Below are 19486 nucleotides of genomic sequence, written 5' to 3'. Positions count from 1 at the left end.
TGGACAGACTGCTTATCCAGAGGCCAATTCCTCTGCTTCCCACCTTTAGCCAAAACGACAAATCATGAAGTCCTATTCAGAAATCAATGTCATGGGGTCCTTTGTGTTCTGATTGACTCGTCATCCAATTTAGGAAGAAACTGAGGGCAGCAGAACCAGGTAACTTTAAAAGCAGCACAGAACAGTGGGTAAGGTCTTCACATCACAGACTCCATTCTCTCTCCCTTTTCTCCTTTCTTATCTTCTTTCTTCACCTTTTCTCTCTCACACAAACATAACAAACTTTGATGGTCTTCATATAATCTAATCCCCTAATATTTGAAGGTAATTGGCATCCCCTCCTATCTTTTTAGCACTCTACAGTTTTCAAAGTGCTGTCACATACTCTGTTGCATGTGATTCTCAAACCCGCAAGAAAGGCTTTGTGGTGGGATGAGGAGGCTCAGGGAGGTTCCATGCCCTCCTCATGGTTCTGCAACCAGGGAGCAACACAGGAGGTACCAAAGGACACTTTTCCAACATCAAGTTTGGAACACTTTTCCATACCACTCCTACAATCTCTGCCCTCATTGCAGAGGGGTTTGTGTCTCTAAGCCAATCTGACCACACAAATGCTCAGAACCCATTGAGTCTTACAGACTCAGAACAGCATTTCCGCACAGTGAGAATCACCAGGTGGCTGCTAAAAAGGACTTGGTTCTCAAAACAGAATCAGTATTTCCAGAAGGGGGCCAGAAAATCAGCTTTTTGTTTTAAAGTATCACAGGTGTTTCTCTGCACACTGAAGCATGGGAGACACCTGCCTTGAGGGGTAGAAAAGCAAAGATATCATGCCTTCTGGGTGTTCTCTGTCTTTCCCCAGCCCTCTTCCCTGCTTCCTCCCAGAGGGTCCTGAATCCAGACAAATGGGATGTGTAGTTTCTGATGAGGTCTAAGGAGTTGTAAGACCTTTGTCTCCATGGCAGAAACAGAGATGGTGGCCAGTGTGCTCAGGGTTGGAGTCACTCAGGGAGTTACCATTATGCTCATTTTCATTCTTAGGCCATTTGCTGGGGGGAGGCGTGGTCTTGCAGTGGTCTCTGAAATTAGCCCATTAGTTCTCATTCTCACTGAAACTCCACTGTCCTAAGAAGCAAGGAGCCCACCCCTTGCTGACCTTTTGTTTCCCAGTTTTCTACTTCCTCCCCCTTCTTAGGCTAACAAAGCGAACACCTGACTTGGAACGAGGTCACAGCCTAATCCTTGCCACCAAATCACTCTGTGACCTTGGGCATATTGTTCCAACTACAACCTTCCCTTAAATATTGGTAAAATAACTTACCTCATTTATAGTGTTGAACTTTGGGTGAATTTTACAGTAGCAAATAATAAATGTGGGAAGCTGTGTATGCAAAAAGTTTCTAGAGCCTGAGCTTAGAGTTTCTCCCATATTCACTCAAATGCCAAAGGACCATCACATGATTACTCTATAGTTTGGAATCTTAGAATTAGATCTTAACCATCACCCACCTCCACTAACTGCTTTCATCAGCTCTGAAATGATCACTTAGCCCACTGTATAATGCAGCCCTGTTCAAATGCCTTCTGTGTTGGGATCACTTTCCCCTGCCAGCTCTTTTCATCAACACAGCACTCAAGTCTTTTGGGAGACAGCCTGGATATTTACGTCTCTCTTTTATTTTCTAGCTTCTGACCTGACCAATCCATGTAGACCACACCAACGGGCCAGCCACAGGTGAGTCTTCCCTAGGACATCCTGGGTTATTTCCTACAGACGCAGATGGCCTGAGGGTGCTCTCTCTGTGTAGTAGGGAGAGCCAGATGCAAGATAGAGAAGGAAGTAGGCCCTGGAGGTCTCTTTCTCCTGAGAGCAGAGTTTCTGACTTTAGTGGATTAAGAGATACTCAGAAGCTTGGGAAAATGGTAAAGAATAAGACTTCCTGGGGGCACCTGGGTGGCTCAGTGGGTTAAGCCACTGCCTTCGGCTCAGGTCATGATCTCAGGGTCCTGGGATCGAGTCCCGCATCGGGCTCTCTGCTCAGCAGGGAGCCTGCTTCTCTCTCTCTCTCTCTCTCTCTCTCTGCCTGCCTCTCTGCCTACTTGCGATCTCTGTCAAATAAATAAATAAAATTAAAAAAAAAAAAGAATAAGACTTCCTTTGGGACCCTCATAATAGCTCCTTCATTTACATATGGATTTAGGGTTGGAAAAGGGCTTCCTCCTCCATTTGAGTTCTTCTCTAAACCCATAGTGAGGGAGACATCATTATTCTTGTTTAATGTCTGGCAGAGCAGTTGAGGCCTGGAATTTGGAGGCAGAAACTGGTAATCAAATCCCAGCTCCATGAGTTACTGGTTGGGCAACATTGGGAAACTCATTAACCTTCTAATCCCCAAAATGGAGAAATAGAAAGTAATAGGGCTATTTGTGGAATAAATATAAGATTTAATATACATAAAATATTCAATACATTGTCTAACCAAGTACTCGGTATTGGGCAATTGTTTGCTCAAAAAAACAGCTGTATGGGTTAACACAGACTCGAACTTCTGACTCAAAGTCTCCTTCCACTATACCACTAACACAGGATATCTGGGAATTGAACTCTCTTCATTGAGATAATGAATCCACTCATTTGCTAAACGCCAGGTTGGCCTCTCCCCTAAAACCCAGAGCTCCATATTACTGTTACGTCATAGGTTATTCATTGTCCCCACATCTACATTTGTTTATATTGCTGTTACTTCAAATTCATCATGTTCCTGACTAAATTTGCAAAACATGTCTTTGCAAAACTTTCCTTGACACACTGACTGATTTTCAAAACAACTGCATTTTTTATCTGTACCTTCATTCATTCATTAAGGTTCTTGGGCTTATGACTCCCCCATTCCTTCATCTAAAATCCACTAAATGACTAATATTCTATACAGTTCAGTTCAACCTTCATTTCTTTTTTTAATTGATATAAAGTTGACATAAAAAACCTTACTAGCTTTTCCCAAAAATAGACAGCTCTCCCAATAACATTTATCCCATAATGCAACTCTGACCTGTTATCATAATAATCCACTAAATCCCACATGTACTCAGTTGTTTCTGAAGTTTCTGTCCCATTCTATCAATCTATTCAGTGCAGCACCAGCACTACACCATTTTTGAATCCTTCACGGTTGGCAGAGGAAGTGTCTCATTGTTATTCTCTTTCTCAACATTTTCTTACCTTATTTTTGTGCTTATTTTTAGATGAATTTTAGATTAGCTTTTGTTTCTTAAAAATTTGGACTTTGAATAGGTTAATAATAGAATTTTTGCCTTTGCAATATTTCAGCTTTCAGAATCAGTTTGGAATCTGGTATATCCATCCATTTATTAAATTTTTACTTTATGCCTCCCTGGAGAATTTGAAGAGCATGCCTGATTCTTTTATTATTATTATTATTATTATTATTATTATTAACATACAATGTATTATTTGTTTCAGGGGTACAGGTCTGTGATTCATCAGTCTTACACAATATACAGCATTCACCATAGCACACACCCTCCCCAATGTCTGTCACCCAGTCAACACCTCCCATGCCCGTCCACTCCAGCAATCCTCACTTTGTTTCCTGAGATTAAGAGTCTCTTATAGTTTGTCTCCCTCTCTGGTTTGGTCATTTCCTTTTTTCCTCTCTTCCCCTATGGTCCTCTGCCTTGTTTCTCAAATTCCACATATCAGTAAAATCATATTATAATTGTCTTTCTCTGATTGATTTACTTCACTTACTTCTAGTTCCATCTACATCATTGCAAATGGCAATATTTCCCCTTTTTGATGGCTGTATAATATCTCTTTATATATACATCTTCTTTATCCATTCTTCTGTTATTGGACATCTGGGCTCTTTCCAGTTTGGCTATTGTGGACATTGCTGCTATAAACATTGGGGGGCAGGTGCCCCTTCAGATCACTACATTTGTATTTTTGGTATAAATACCTAGCCGTGCAATTCCTGGGTCATAGGGTAGCTCTATTTTCAACTTTTTGAGAAGCCTCCATACTGTTTTCCAGAGTGGCTACACCAATTTGCATTCCCAACACAGTGTAGGAGGGCTCCCCTTTCTCCACATCCTTGCCAACATCTGTCATTTCCTGACTTGTTATTTTTAGCCATTCTGACTGGTGTGAGGTGGTATCTCACTATGATTTTGGTTTGTATTTCCCTGATGCCGAGTGATGTGGAGCACTTTTTCAAGTGTCTGTGGGCCATTTGGATGTCTTTTTTGCAGAAACGCCTGTTGAGGTTTTCTGCCCATTTCTTGATGGGATTATGTATTCCATGGGTGTTGAGTTTGATAAATTCTTTATAGATTTTGGATACTATCCCTTTATCTGAGATGTCATTTGCAAATATCTTTTCCCATTCTGTGAGTTCTTTTGGTTTTGTTGACTGTTTCCTTTGTTGTGCAAAAGCTTTTTATCTAGATAAGTCCCTATAGCTCATTTTTGTCCTTGCTTCCCTTGCCTTTGGCAATTCTTCTAGGAAGAAGTTGCTGTGGCTGGGCTCAAAGAGGTTGCTGCCTGTGTTTCCTCAAGGATTTTGATGGATTACTGTCTCACATTTGGTCTTTCATCAATTTTGAGTGTATTTTTGTATATGGTGTAAGGAAATAGTGCAGTTTCATTCTTCTGCATGTAGCTGTCCAATTTTCCCAATACCCTTTTGTTGAAGATACTGTCTTTTTTTCAATTGAATATTCTTTCCTGCTTTAACCATAGAGTTGAGGGTGCGTTTCTGAGTTCTCTATTCTGTTCCATTGATCTATGTGTCTGTTTTTGTGCCAGTCCCATACTGTCTTGATGATTACAGCTTTGTAATAGAGCTTTAAGTCCAGAATTATGATGCCACCAGCTTTTTCTTTTTGTTCGTGCCTGATTCTTATCAACATATTAATGCATAGATCCATTTGTTGATCATGTAGATGGGATTGTTTCACGTTAGATTTTAGCCTTATTATTCCTGATTACTGTTTGCATGTGATAATAATAGGCAATATTTGTGGAGTGCTCACTGCATACAAACTCTCTGTTAAGTGGTTCATTGTTTAATTTTCTCCGCTCCTGACCTATTTTTGAAATAAAGAAATGGAGTCTTAAGGAACCCAGTTAAATGGCCTGAGAATTCACAGCTAGTAAGAGGCAGCACTCACACTTGAATTCCAGTGTCTGACAACACAGTCTTCATCACTGCAGTATATACTTATAAGAGCACCATTAGTTTTGTGACTACTCACTGTACCTGAGTAAAGTGATTGGTCACTTTACTGAAATCCCTTTTTATTTCTAATGGCACCTCAGCTGATCATCTTGGGTTTCCCAGATAGATCATACAATCAGCAAATAATGTTAATTTTTTTTCTTTTCCCTTACAATATTTGTCCTTATCTCCCTCCTTTGTCCATTGTACCGTATCCATTTCCTATAACACATACACCTATTTTAAAATCACTTAAATCTGTGCAATATCAAAACTATAACATACTAATCTTTAAGTACCTCAAGAATATTATAAGCTGATAGGATTTAAAATAAGGCATAGACATTATTTCTATAATATTGAGTATGTCAGATTAAAAGTCACTGGAAAAAAATGAATAAAGATTTTCCATGTTATGCTTTTGTTATTACTTCGTTGCTCACATTAAAAAATTATAAAATTTAGTCTAAGATATTTTTAATCCTAAGAAAATATTTTGTTTACCTCAATGTCCTTACTCAATACTCAATTTGTAAATGTGTGTTGGTACTAATCTTGCAGACAATTGGGGAAATGCATAGAGATAACCAGAATGGGACCTCAGAGTTCCTCCTCCTGGGGATCTCAGAGAGTCCTAAAGAGCAGCGGATTCTGTTCTGGATGTTCCTGTCCATGTATCTGGTCACAGTGGTGGGAAATGTGCTCATTGAAAGACCTGCGGATCCCCTTACCCAAGAATTCAACACTGCCACAGGATGCAAACAGCAAGAGGTTCTTTATTGTTACGCAGGCGCCTGCGGGTGGTCAGCGCGCGCCTGCGGGTGGTCAGCAGCTCCTGCTAGCTGAGCACACCTGGCTGGGGTGGTGCAGGATTTTTATAGACAGGTACAAACAAGTCCTGGATGGGACGGGGCCGATTGGCTGACAATTTGAACATTTGAAAAAAGGCATACTTGGTGTTAGCGGATTGGCTTTGGAAGACCCCCCTCGCGCGAAGAGAAAGGCGGGAAGGGGAAACAGAGAGGGGAAGTTTGACCTTATTACTCAGCAGATAGACATCGTGCCTACCTGACCATGCAGCCCCCTTGCCTACATGACTATGCCTTGGCTATTAGGAGAGGGTATCTTGTTCAAACAGGAGTCAAGTGTCATGCCCTAAAAGCCAAGCGGTTACAGAAAGGCAAAAGAGCAGTTACATTGAATTCAACCCTGGGGGAAGGGTCTTTTCATTGCAAGGGGAGGAGGGGTACTTTTACACAACAAAAGAGCAGTTAATTAGTTAACGACGGGGGGGGGGGGGTGTGTCTTTCACTCATCATCCTGGCCCTTGCCTCTGACTCCCACCTCACACTCCCATGTATGTATTCTTAGCCAACCTCTCCTTCACAGACCTCTTTTTTATCACCAATACAATCCCTAAGACATTAGTAAACCTTCAGTCTCAGAATAAAGCCATCTCCTATGTGGGGTGTCTAACATAGCTCTACTTCCTGGTCTCCTTGGTGACACTGGACAACTTCATCCTGGCAACAATGGCATATGACCGCTATGTGGCCATCTGCCGCCCCCTCCACTATGTCACAGCCATGAGCCCTGGGCTCTGATTTTGCTCCTCACCTTATGTTGGTCACTTTCTATCCTCTATCACCTCTTCCTCACCCTCCTCATGACCAGGGTGACATTCTATGGTTCCCAGAAGATATACTACATCTTCTGTGAGATGTATGTCCTGCTGAGGCTGGCCTGTTCCAACACCCAGATCATTCACGTAGTGCTGATTACCTCAGGCTGCTTCATATTCTTCACCCCCCTAGGGATCATGATCATGTCCTATGTCTGGATTGTCAAAGCCATCCTCTGAATACCCTCAGCCTCTAGCAAGTACAAAGCCTTCTCCACCTGTGCTTCCCATTTGGCTGTGGTCTCCCTCTTCTATGGGACTCTTGGCATGGTATATCTGCAGCCCCTCCAAACCTACTCCATGAAGGACTCAGAAGCTACAGTGATGTATGCTGTGGTGACCCCCATGATGAACCCTTTCATCTACAGCCTGAGGAACAAGGACATGCATGGGGCTCTGAGAAGACTGTTCCTAGGGAAAGCTTTCCAGAGGTTGACACAAGGTAATTGAAGGTGACGAGGGTCATTGAAGTGAAAACTGTATAACTCCATGCCCCAAAATCTTTTATTTGCCTCACTTCTACTAAAGTCACTAAGATAAAGCAATTTAAGCATGTTTCTTCCCCCCCAAAAAAGTCTCTAAATGTATTATTTAAATCTGGTGTAATTACAGAGGAAAATGTATAGAATCATCATCATGAAAGGAAATACTGGCAGGCCTGTGATTACTAGTGGGTCAGGTGGAAAAATGGTGAAAATATGGAGGATCTAAACAGCATGATTGATGTGCTTGATCTGCAGCATTTACATTGCAGTGATTAGAAATTGAATATTTTTCTTAAGCACATATGAAACATTTGCAGGAATTATTAGGTACTAGGACACACACACACACAGTATCAAAAAATATCAAGGCATAGAATCTGATCATAACTTGGTTTGAATTTTAATGACAGAAAGGCAAATAGAGAATCCCAAATTTGTGGACACAAAACGCTAGCTAACTCAAGATTAGAAATGAAGTCAATATGGAAATTTGAAAATATTTAGTTATTTTCTATATTTCCTAAATATATTTAGGATATTTGAAAATGAATAGTAATAGAGACACTGCACGTCAAAAATTGTAGGACATGGCAAACATGAAGTGTTCAGGGAAAAATTCAGTTTTAAGTGATTATATTGGTAAAAAAGAAAGCTTCATGATTACTGAGCTAAGTGTCCTCTTAGGATTCTGGAATAAATGAACAATGGAATGAGTACAGGGAACACAGAAAAAGGAGACAAGTTGAGAGTAGAAATCAATTAAACAAAATACAATAGAGAGGATCAAAAATGGTTTGGTTCTTTAAATGAAATGGACAAATTTTGGGGAGATTAATCAATCAATTAATCAAGAGATTAATCAAGAAAAGAGAAAACACAAACACTATGCTGAGAAAAAGAGGGATAAAACTTAAGATAAAACTGCAATTGGAATAGTTAAGAGTATTATTAACATCTATATGCCATCAATTTTGAACATTTGGACAAAATGAATGAATTCCTAGAAAAATATGAGTTGCAGAGCTGTCTCAAAATAAATGGAAAAACAGAAAGTCTATAACTATTAGAAGAAGTGAAGCAGTGGTTAAAGATATTCCCACACAAAAAAAATATCAAACCCCAACGGTTTCACAGGCAAGTTTTAGCAAGTTCTCATTCATCCAGTGTTTTCACAAATTCTTCCAGAGAATGGAAAAAGAAATAAAACTTCCCCACTCATTCTCTGAGATCAGTATCACCTAATACCAAAGCAGAAAAAGGTGCAAGAAAGAAAAATTGCAGGGGCTAATCTCATTTATGAATATAGATATAGGAATTCTAAGCAAAATACTTATAAATTGAATCCAACAGAGTATTTTAAAAATAATAATAGTAACAAGGTTAATAATATGACTGGTTTGGATTTATCACAGGTCTATAAAGATCATCTGGTATTTTTTAAATCCATAAATGTTACTGTGTTAACAGATTTTAAAAATATGGCCATCTTACTAGATACAGAGCATTAGATAAAACTCTAGACAAAAAGAATATCCCTGATAAAGCAGTAAATTTACTAAATCTCAAGGCTTGAGTACATATCTTTTTAACATTCTGTGTGATGAAATGGGAAACACACAATGAAGCACTTCTGCGTCCCAAAGTACAATGGTTGTCCTGAGAGTAAGCAATTGTGTGTTCTTTGAGTTTGAACTGAATGAGCCACTCCTTGGAACACCACTTTTATTTGAAAGAATAAATTGAAATAATAAATGGTTATTCAGACTTGGGTCTCAAAAACAAATGAAATAAGCCTCTCCCTGTAAGGAAAATAATTGATGATATTCATTACCAGTAATAATATTTGAGATTTCAAGTGAATATAAGAATTTTGGAAAATTTGTATGTTATTGTAAGCTCAACAGCTTCCCAATATGTTAAGACTTTTACAATGAGACCTGTGATGAGATGTGATGAGATACATAGACAGACAGAATGACATGTCAACAACATGTAATGAAGTGCTTGAATGTTTGTTAGATATACATAACTCAGATAACTCAGTGAGCTAATATTTTCCAAGTAACCAATGCATTATGTGACAAACTCACACATGGGTAAAAGATCAATTCAAAATGCAAGATAAAACTGATGGATTTTAATGTCATAGAGGATAAAAAGTTCATTCTTATGGTATCAGATTCCACACTGTCACTGATCTCTAAGAAACTACCACTTATCAAGTTTTTATTAGTATCAAAGTAGAATATCCATAATTAACTGAAAAGACTATTAAAATACTCCTCCCTTTCCAGTTACATGTTTGTACAAGGCTGCTGTATTTTCTTCATATACTTCAAACAAAATAACATGAATGCAGATGCAGATATGAGCTATCATCTACTAAGCCAGATATGAAAACATGTTGAAAAAAGTGTAAAACAATGTTATTCTTCAAAATTTTTTTTTTGAAAAATGTACTGCTTTTCATTTAAAATCCTACTTATGATAATGTGTAATGGGCACATTGTTTTTTAAATGAATTAGTGACTATTTTCAAATTCAAGAAAATAGTTCTTTTGAGAAAGAGGACAGAATGGGGGAAGGAATTGGGATAATGCTTCAGTGCCATTTATAACATTTTAAACATTTTTGGAGAGAGAAGTGACACAGTAAGGTAACAAGTTAATATCATTTAACTTCTTAAGGACTGCATCTCTATCTAAAATTATTCCCTATATTGTATTACATGTTTGAAATTATTCATGATCTTTTTTAGTTTGTAAATAATTTGAAAGTTTGAATTTGCCATTGGGTTTGATCAGATGTGGGGAAACACCTCTTTCCCTTCTAACTATATAGGAAATCTGATAATACACATCAAATTTTTAAAATAGCCAAGTTTGAAAGCCTAGAAGGAAAAATCATCAGAAGCCAGAATCAAAAAGCCATGAAGAGTTGAATTAGTAACCTCTGGGACTACTGGGAATTTTAGGGGATAGGATTTTTAACTCCCATAGATGCAGGAGTTGAAGTCTGAGGACTCATGTTGGTGGAATCTCAATGTGGACTTCCTGTAAATGAAAAATAAAAGAGCCGAGAAAGCTGTGTCTTGTTCATGAGTAGAGCCTGTAAAGTTTCCTCTCTCTGACTCAGAATCATAGCTGGAAGGGAGTCATCCACCCTCAAACATTTCATACTTTCATATCTCTCTATCCCTATATGTGTCATGTCTTAAGAAAAAATCATTAGCTTGACCTTTTACCTCAATACTTTATTTTTCAGCTCCATCTACTCTCTACCTGAGCCAATTACTCAATTTTTTTTTAACAATTACATTTTTCATTTGCAAGCAATAAACACTGTCCTTGTTTCATGGATATGCTGGTTCTAGGTAGTTTTGCCATAAGCATCTTTGTTCCAAGCATTTTCACCACAAATATTTTTGCTGCATAATTAATTGGCCATAAGGTTATTCTGCCATAAAAGATAAAATCACAAAAAAATGAGGAACATTCATTTAAAAAGACATAAAACATGAAAAATTAATAACAAAATTGAAGATTATTTTAATACAAAATATTTGAATACATTTGAAATGTACAGTGTAGATTCAGGTCAATGCTGTACATGTAACTGGGGAAGCCTGGTACAGTTAAGGATCTGCCTTCAGCTCAGGTCATGATCCCAGGTCCTGTATTGGGCTTCTTCCTCGGTGGGGAACCTGCTTCTCCCTCTGTCTGCCACTCGCCCTGCTTGTACTTGCTCTTTCTCTCTGACAAATTTAGAAGAAAAAAAAAAATTTTTTTTTAACCCTGCACATATAACTGATTTTACTTGGGGGAATTGTACCTTGTCTCCAAAGTCTTTTACTCATAGTATACTTTTTGCTCTTTGCTTGTTCATTCATCTCACTTGGCATTGAACCTTTACTTTTTTCACTGAAACTTCTTTCTTCCTTAAAAGGAAGATCAGTTTCCAAAGAATAAGATGCATATTTGTATTGCATTTTGAAAGCTTTCTACACTCTTGTTTGTTCTTGGTATACTGTCACATGTATAGACATTGCAAAGTGTGAGTTCAAAACTCTTCACCACTGTATAGACCACTATAAAGGCTAAGACTTAAAAAAAATGGGAGAACTATATCAGTGGAAAAATGAAACCCAACTGTCAACCAGTTTTTATCTTTCATAGCAAAATTGATTTACAGCCAATTAGTTATATGTCAAAAGTGTTTGCAAAAATGCTTGTGGCACGGGACGCCTGGGTGGCTCAGTTGGTTAAACAGCTGCCTTCGGCTCAGGTCATGATCCCAGCGTCCTGGGATGGAGTCCCACATGGGCTCCTTGCTCCGCAGGGAGCCTGCTTCTCCCTCTGACTCTGCCTTCCACTCAGTCTGCCTGTGCTCGCTCTCACTCTCTCTCTCTTACAAATAAATAAATAAAATCTTTAAAAATATATATATCTACAGCAAAGAAGCTTAAAGCAAAAATACTGGACAAGCAATGTTCTACCCAGCTGTATTTCTCTGAACATATTACTATACTTACTTAAAAGTCCTGTTCTTGTGCTCAATTAGGTCTATTTCCTTGGGTATAACTTCTTCCTTTTTGTTTGTCTATTGTTTATCATTACATTTCCATAAATTTTGTGCTTTTTAATTTTTTATTTTTTCAGCATAACAGTATTATTTTTGCACCACACCCAGTGCTCCATGCAATCCGTGCCCTCTCCAATACTCATTACCTGGTTCCCCCAACCTCCCATCCCCCACCCCTTCAAAACCCTCAGGTTGTTTTTCAGAAAAATTTTGTGCTTTTGCAATGGCTGGTGGATTCTTGATATATATGTACTTGTGTTTGTAGCTGAGATTCCCTATTTAACTGTCCTTTGTCTCTGTGTATCACCTGCCCAGGTTGGGGTGGAAGTTAAAATGGAAGCTTGCATTCTGCACTCTTTTCACTGACAGTTGGATCTAAATACAAATTTAACTGAGATAACAGACCTCAGCAGGTGGTCTTGTGGGCATGAGTGTCCCCTGTTTTCCCCAGATTTCACTAGCTACTAGGGGCTCTTTTCTATCTCCAACCAACCTTCTATATTTTTTCCCTCTCACCCACAGTCAAATAATCCCATCACTGTTACCTGACTGGAAAGAGTTAGGCTGTTACTAATCCCACTACAGAACAATGGATCACTGTGCCAGGCAATCCTGGATGCCTTCCTACTCTAGAGTCCATCACTTCTAAGTGGAAAACACACTTCACAATGCCACAAAGTACAGCAGTATTGTGAAACACAGGGAAGTAGGAGAGCAGAGAAGCAAACCATGCCAAGAGGTAGGGACCAGGGAGGAGACATGCCCTGAAGTGGGCCTGGGAGGATAGGAAAAAAGAAGTTATGGCCACAAAAAGAGTAAAAAGGAAAATGAGGCAAAGGGTGTGGCACAAACAAAAGCACAAGACCTTTAAATAGCCTGGTACATGCGAAGTTATAGGCAGTTTGTGAATAATTAGACCATTGGGTGATAAAGCTGTTCAGGCAATGTCACAGGTTGGATTCACTAGGTACTAAGATGGAGTCTGGAGTGGAAAGTGCTTATTAGAGATCAACATCCAAGAAATAACAAGGGTGGAAGCTAAACTGGGTAGATGACGTCAAAACTGCAAGCAAGCCCTACCAAGTATTAGCCAACACAGCAGGCAGACCTGGAGTGAATACTGATCATTAGAGTTGTCCCACATCAGCCCAAAATAGACACTCTATATCCCCACCTGTCCTGGTCACCAGGTGTGGATTACCCTAGGAAAGATGTGTTTTCAGGCCAGGAGGCTCTTTGCAACTGAGGTAAATCCTCAAGGAGTTGACTGCTGGATGCTCTCTGCTGACTGCTGCACTCCCCACAGCTGGACAGCAAGTCTGTCCTTGAATGGGATATGGGCAATGAATCTTCATTTTTTCATAGACATGCAGAGGCAATGTCACCCAGGATCCCCTATAGCCAGTTAGAGAGCCCAGATTTTATTCCATGGGCAATGAAGAGCCCATGGTAAGGGTCAAGCATGGGAGTGATGATGCTCAGCTTTTTGTTGACAGTCTAAATAACAGATGTGAAACTGGAGGTGAAGAGTTAAAACAGAGCCAAATAAGACTACCAAATTGTTCCCTTCCTAGGAAGGACCTGCACAGGGTACTAAAAGAAGTATAAGAAGTGGATAGATCAGAAAATTTCCAAACTAAAACTTGCAGGGACCCACACCAAGACTACGTACTTTGGGGAGGTAAGTCGGGGTATCAAATACGCAAAAGCAGAACATCTTGACATCCACCCTCACTCCTTACCAGCCCGCATTCAGCTGATTAAGGGCTTCCATCTACTTTTGTTCACCAGTTTCCCCAGTAGGTAGAACACTGCCTCCTACATAATAGATGCTTGAGAAATATTTACTGAGTGAATGGATAGATGTGTGAGAGGACAAAGACCCCAGTCAACTGACACAAGATATAGCTGCTACTTCCTAATCATGTGAGTCTTCAGAAACCTTATCAAATTGGAGCATATACATTCACACAACCATCCAAGGTGGAATTCAGAACAATGAGAAGACTGACACAGTAGCACAACCTATCTCTAAGTTAACAGTGACTGAAAAATGGGCATGAACCCTCTCATGCAGCAGATCCAGTGGAATAAACAACCTCCACAATCAGACATGCTACCCACTTAGCTCTGAGCCAAAATTATCTTTTAGACCTAAAAATCTCTCCGCCCCCCCCAACATACATTTCAGACCTCAGCTCTGAGAATGACTAGAAATGCATATTCTGAGCACTCTCAGCCAAATATTTAAAATGCCATTTGATTAGAAATTAAAATGCCTGGGGGCACCTCAGTGGCTCAGTGCGGTTAAGCCTCTGCCTTCAACTCGGGTCATGATCTCAGGGTCCTGGGATTGAGCCCCATATCAGGCTCTCTGCTCAGCAGGGAGCCTGCTTCCCCTCTCTCTGCCTGCCTCTCTGCCTACTTGTGATCTCTCTCTCTCTCTGTGTCAAATAAATAAATAAAATCTTTAAAAAAAAATAAAGAAATTAAAAAGCCTATCCCCAACCTAATTAATACATATTAAGTATTAAGTCCCCATTCACTTGTTTTTTAACTGGTTTCCTTGCAAAAACAAGCAATGCAAATGTGCATAAAGTTAAAAGGAGTGTGTATACATAAATGCCTATTTACGTAAACTGTTGCAAAGGATACTCAAGAAACTTAGGAGGTTCCCTCCAGGTATGTGAACAGGGACATCACAGTGAGAGAGGCATACTTTTCACTGACTACTCACTTACGCAGCTTCTATTTTGTCCATGTATATGTATTATGTATATGTAGTATATGTACTTTTTTTTTAATTGTCAAAAAAATAAATTTTCACCATCCCCTCCCATATCTGCTTTGAAATCCCAGAAATTAAGGTTTGATATGTATTCTTTCAAATACTCATCCTTTCTTCCACAGATTTTCTGGCCCAAGGGTGTGTCTGTCTATATGGTATTACAGAATAAACTACTTGAAATTACCTGGTCATTGTACTAAGTCTCTCTGTTCTTTGTCCTCAGAGCTGAGTAACAGAGCAGTGACCCAAACAGGTAGCCAGTGATTCTGCCAGAGCAGTTTTTGCCAGGTTGCGTGTTGTGCCACTACAACTAACATCTTACCTCCCCACACAAGCCATGGGTCTAGACCACTGGCTCTGTCCCAGTCCCCATCAGGTTTATAAAGTATTTTCTATATTCAATTTTGTTGTTTAGCAAGGATCCCCACAGTTCCTTCAGCCTTTTATCTACATGCGTATTCTATAGCATCCAGCTCTGCGAGTATGCAGAGAGGCTGGGCCAACTTCTCCTGGTAATAAAAGCAACATCTGTCTGGTTCTCCTTGAATCAGAACCCAGCAAAACCTGGAGCGTGTTGAAGGAGGGATGACACAGCGCTTTCGTTTTTATCCACAAACCACTCTAGACGCTGGGCCTTATACAGTTTCCCTGCTTTGGGCCTACGACCTTTCCAAGGATTGATAAAACACTGAGTGGTCAAAAAAATAAAAATAAAAATAAAAGCCCCCCTTGGCATCAAGGAGAAAAATTAAATTACTAAATATTTATCTCAAGGTCTACAAAACCTAACACATCAACTTGGCGACAACTCATGTCTTCCAGAGTCACCTACCAGTTAGGTTTACCGTGGAGCATGGTGCATTTTAGTGATCGATTTTGCGTGGGGTTAGGCCTCCCATACTGGGCGTCTACCGGGCCCTTGGGGGATTCCGGCGGGAGGTGACTCCCGCAAGCAGAGCTCAGCGAGGAGGACAGAGGCTGCATACGGTGGTCTCCTCCACCACCACCACCCCGGCCTCCATTAAGGACTCCAACCCAGAGTCCTCTCACCCAGTCAGAGCATCCAGATCTCAAGTCCAAGTAGACTTCTCTTCCCCACCCCCCGCCATGTTCTGGCGAACTGCTGAACGCCCCCAACCCGACCTCAGGACCAGCTGTCTCCAGAAGCTGGTCTGGCCCTACTTCCCGCGGACTTCACTAGGACATTGGTACAAAGCGATAAAACCGTTCTTCAGTGTACCGGGTCCAACACATAACTCCTGCCTGAGAGCTACCAAGAACCTCCCTGCCTCCTCCAAGGAGAGGACAGCAATTGCAGGCGCAACAGCCAATGGGAAGCCCTGGGAGTGGACCTCCTGTTTGATTAGCCAGTGGAAGCAGAGGAGCTGGCCAAACCCAATGGGGAGTTGAGAAAGGCGGGACTTCCGCGGAAGAGGCTAATGAAGAGCTCCGGAAAGTCGCTGCTCAAGCAAACCTTTGGTGGCGGCCTGATGGAGATGGGAGGCGTCTTTATGAGAAACAAAACCTGTTTCAACCTTCCCAGCGTTCCCCAGGTTTTAAGAAAAGATCCTGCCGACTCTCCCCTCCCACCTGGAAGCAAAATAGTCTGGGCCCTCTTGAAAACTAAGTAATTCTTTCTCAGGACTGCCAGGCGTGGGCTCCCACTGGGCAGGCTCTCTATTCTGTTAAAGCATTTGATGCAGGGCTCTAAATAAAACACTAGAAAATTAAGTTCAGGATTAAAGTAAGAGAGTAATGCACAATTACAGGGATCAATCAGATCATTAGAAAAACAATGGCAGTTGATAAAATTTTTAACATTACCGAGTTTTTTTTAAAAAATGAAATTCTCAGTAAACTAGGAATTCAAGGAACAATTTAACAGACTCAGAAAACCACAGAGAATCTCACACTGTGTGAAATTCCTATGAAAGTCAAGATGGATACAAATACAGTTGTCCCCTTCTATCCAGGAGGTACCTTTAAAAACTGGCAGTGGCGAATAGCCAAAGGGATATTGAAAAAGAAAGCCAACTTTGGTGGCATCACAATTCCGGACTTCAAGCTCTATTACAAAGCTGTCATCATCAAGACAGCATGGTACTGGCACAAAAACAGACACATAGATCAATGGAACAGAATAGAGAGCCCAGAAATAGACCCTCAACTCTATAATCAACTAATCTTCGACAAAGCAGGAAAGAACGTCCAATGGAAAAAAGACAGCCTCTTCAATAAATGGTGCTGGGAAAATTGGACAGCCACATGCAGAAAAATGAAATTGGACCATTTCCTTACACCAAACACAAAAATAGACTCAAAATGGATGAAGGACCTCAATGTGCGAAAGGAATCCATCAAAATCCTTGAGGAGAACACAGGCAGCAACCTCTTCAACCTCAGCCGCAGCAACATCTTCCTAGGAACAACGCAAAAGGCAAGGGAAGCAAGGGAAAAAATGAACTATTGGGATTTCATCAAGATCAAAAGCTTTTGCACAGCAAAGGAAACAGTGAACAAAATCAAAAGACAACTGACAGAATGGGAGAAGATATTTGCAAACGACATATCAGATAAAGGACTAGTGTCCAGAATCTATAAAGAACTTAGCAAACTCAACACCCAAAGAACAAATAATCCAATCAAGAAATGGGCAGAGGACATGAACAGACATTTCTGCAAAGAAGACATCCAGATGGCCAACAGACACATGAAAAAGTGCTCCATATCACTCGGCATCAGGGAAATACAAATCAAAACCACAATGAGATACTACCTCATACCAGTGAGAATGGCTAAAATTAACAAGTCAGGAAACGACAGATGCTGGCGAGGATGCGGAGAAAGGGGAACCCTCCTACACTGTTGGTGGGAATGCAAGCTGGTGCAGCCACTCTGGAAAACAGCATGGAGGTTCCTCAAAATGTTGAAAATAGAACTGCCCTATGACCCAGCAATTGCACTATTGGGTATTTACCCTAAAGATACAAATGTAGTGATCCAAAGGGGCACGTGCACCCGAATGTTTATAGCAGCAATGTCCACAATAGCCAAACTATGGAAAGAACCTAGATGTCCATCAACAGATGAATGGATCAAGAAGATGTGGTATATATACACAATGGAATACTATGCAGCCATCAAAAGAAATGAAATCTTGCCATTTGCGACAACGTGGATGGAACTAGAGCGTATCATGCTTAGCGAAATAAGTCAAGCAGAGAAAGACAACTATCATATGATCACCCTGATATGAGGAAGTGGTGATGCAACATGAGGGCTTAAGTGGGTAGGAGAAGAATAAATGAAACAAGATGGGATTGGGAGGGAGACAAACCATAAGTGACTCTTAATCTCACAAAACAAACTGAGGGTTGCTGGGGGGAGGGGGTTTGGGAGAAGGGGGTGGGATTATGGACATTGGGGAGGGTATGTGCTTTGGTGAGTGCTGTGAAGTGTGTAAACCTGGTGATTCACAGACTGTACCCCTGGGGATAAAAATATATAAAAAATAAAAAACTATTTAAAAAAAAAAAAACTGGCAGTGGATGCCTAAAACCAGGGATAGTACTTCTGTACTGTATATACTGTTTTTTCCCATACCTACGTATGATAAAGTTTTATTTATAAATTAGGCATGGTAAGATTAATAACAAATAATAATTATAACAATATACTGTAGTAAAAGGTATATGAATGTGGTCTCTCTCTCCCAAAATACCTAATGTTGCAGTCCTCACCCTTCTTGTGGTGGTATGAGATGATAAAACGCAGGTGATAAAATGAAGGGGGGTGAATGATGCAAGGGTTATGATTAGGTTCCATTGATCTCCTGCCCATAAGTCAGAAGGAGGATCATCTGCTTCCAGACCAAGGCTGACCTCCAGAAAGTGGAACTACAAAAAAGCAGAAACCCCAGATAGGGGGACTATGGTACTCCAAGTCTCAATTTCATTTAATGTTTTAGAGAGACTGACTGAGGGAGTGGAATTAAAATAGAAAAGGGGAAGAAAAGACAAAATATCATTATTTCAAGTGAAATTATTTATCCCTGAAAATCCAGAAAAACCCACTAAAACCTGAAGAATTTAGAAAGGTGTCTTGAAGAAATAGGTATTTTTTTAAATAATCTTTTATTGCAGAGGTTGAGCCAATGATGTCACTGAATTACTTTTTTTTTTTAATTTTATTTATTTATTTGACAGAGAGAGACAGCACAAGCAGGGGGAGCAGCAGGCAGAGGGAGAGAGAGAAGCAGGCTCCCAGATGAGCAAGGAGCCCAATGTGGGACTCATCCCAGGACCCTGGGATCACAACCCAAGCTGAATCAGCAGCTCAACCAACTGAGCCACCCAGGCATCCTGAGGAAAGATATATTTATGTGTAAAAAGTGTTATGTGTGGGCAATATAAAGAAGGGAACACATAAAAGGAAAGAAGACTATAGCTTTTTCTCTATGCTAATATCAAAGACTTATGCTCTGTGGAAGAAAAGAAGATCCCATTCAATGGAAGAGGGAAAGCAAAAATTTGTATATAGAGATTATATGATTGTGTAGTTGGAGATATAAACTCAAATGAAAACTATTAATAACAATAAGAGAAAGGCATAATTTGGGTACAAAATCAGTACACAAAAATTAGTGTTTTGGGGGGCATTAAAGAAAAAAATTAGTATTTCCATATACAAAGAATCAGGTAGAAAATAT

At 40.1% G+C, this 19486-nt stretch overlaps 1 pseudogene; it reads left to right on the top strand.

Moving 5' to 3' along the window:
• Positions 1 to 5816: 5816 nt before the first annotated feature.
• LOC101692313 lies at positions 5817 to 7398 on the top strand (annotated as a pseudogene).
• Positions 7399 to 19486: the final 12088 nt, after the last annotated feature.

The sequence above is a fragment of the Mustela putorius genome, unplaced genomic scaffold (assembly GCF_011764305.1).
Source record: "Mustela putorius furo isolate JIRA1106 unplaced genomic scaffold, ASM1176430v1.1 tig00003962_pilon_pilon_pilon, whole genome shotgun sequence".
Taxonomy (NCBI): domain Eukaryota; kingdom Metazoa; phylum Chordata; class Mammalia; order Carnivora; family Mustelidae; genus Mustela; species Mustela putorius.
This window is presented reverse-complemented; position numbering and strand designations above follow the sequence as displayed.